Below are 1,590 nucleotides of genomic sequence, written 5' to 3' on the forward strand. Positions count from 1 at the left end.
GGAAGATTCTTGGTGGCTTATCTTTGGCTGTACAAGACCTAAGTCTCAGGCCTTGAATCATATCTGAACCAATTTTTTTTTCTTTTTCTTTCAGAACATTTAATGAGTCCTTGTAATTCCACAATCTACTCCTTTCAGGATGCTTAGGTGATTCTTGGCGTATAATTTCACGTCCCGTATCTCTAACTAATGGGTGCATCATCAGTTTTCCATATTCATCAATTTTTTAACAAGAATCTATCTTGGAGATTCTGGATCCCAACCACTGAATAATATCCACATGCATTAAGGATAGTGAAAGTGTGGTCCACATTCTTTCCAAGAAAGAAGCAGGCAAGTTTGTCATGATCTGTATAAAGTCAAAACTAATTTGCAGTTTCTTTGATACTTGACTATTAGGAATCGCTTCTATTTCCTTCAGTGTACTTTCCCCTACACCTAGACTTTTACCAGAGAGAGAAGAACCCAAAACTTGTAAAGCTAGAGGCAACCCAATGCAGTGTTCTATAATCCTTCTCAAGAACTTTGTGTAATCCTCAACTGGATGGTCTTGTCCAAATGCATGCCAACTAAATAGTTCAACTGATTCGTCTTTGTTCAGTTTCTTAACATGATCAATCAATTCAATTTCACAAGCCCTCAGTAACTGTATGTGCCTAGTTGTCACTACAATTTTACGACCTGGGTAAAAGCAATCTCGCATTCCAACGATAGCAGTTAATTGATCCACTTCATTAACATGATCCAGTACAACGAGAACTCTTTTACCACAAACAGCACTTTTGATCTGATTGATTCCATCTTCAACACTCTGAATGTCGATCTTCCTCCCATCAAGAATATCAGAAAGAAATTGCTTCTGCAAATAAATTAGTCCATCGGTAGACTCAGAAAAATCTCTTACATTGTGGAGGAAGCTGCTTCCTTCAAAATTTTCAAAGTTCAAATTAAATGCATATTTGGCAATTGTTGTCTTTCCTATACTACCCATTCCACAAATTCCCCAAATGCGAACATCATCTACTTTACTCTGCAACCACAAGCATATATATATATATATAACCCGAACATGTATACCAATTATGTAAGGAGCAACACTCAGGATTGAACGGCTTACTTTATTTTCTGTAACTTTCACAAGTTTCTCTATAAATCTTATCTCAGTCTCTTGAGCTGAATTCTGTAAAACCATCCCACTCCCACGCTGATCAGCCACTCCCCTGAGTGCTGCCCTCCATCCTTAGATCTTCTTGATCCACTCTTCTTTATCTTCATCAGATTGTTCCATTATTCTTTGTTCATGCGTAGCAAATGCAGTAGCAAAGCTCGCCATTTGCTTTCCAACATCAAGTGGGTCGACATAATAGAAAACTGGCAATATAGCATGTCCTCTTTTCCTCTTGTTTTCAAGAATCATAACAAGCTCATCAAGGCACCAACTAGATGTTGCATAATTTTTTTTTTGACAAGATGATAATTGAACTCTTTGAGCTATGAATTTCTTTATCTAATTCAGATTTAATATTTTCCCCTCTTTCAATTTCATTGTCATTTCTGAATGTTCGATAACCTTCATCCACCAAAGCTTTG

General features: G+C 37.0%; 1 pseudogene; it reads right to left on the reverse strand.

Annotated features, from left to right (window-relative positions):
• Positions 1-218: 218 nt before the first annotated feature.
• LOC107879212 lies at positions 219-991 on the reverse strand (annotated as a pseudogene).
• Positions 992-1,590: the final 599 nt, after the last annotated feature.

This window comes from Capsicum annuum, unplaced genomic scaffold, assembly GCF_002878395.1.
Source record: "Capsicum annuum cultivar UCD-10X-F1 unplaced genomic scaffold, UCD10Xv1.1 ctg77380, whole genome shotgun sequence".
NCBI lineage: Eukaryota > Viridiplantae > Streptophyta > Magnoliopsida > Solanales > Solanaceae > Capsicum > Capsicum annuum.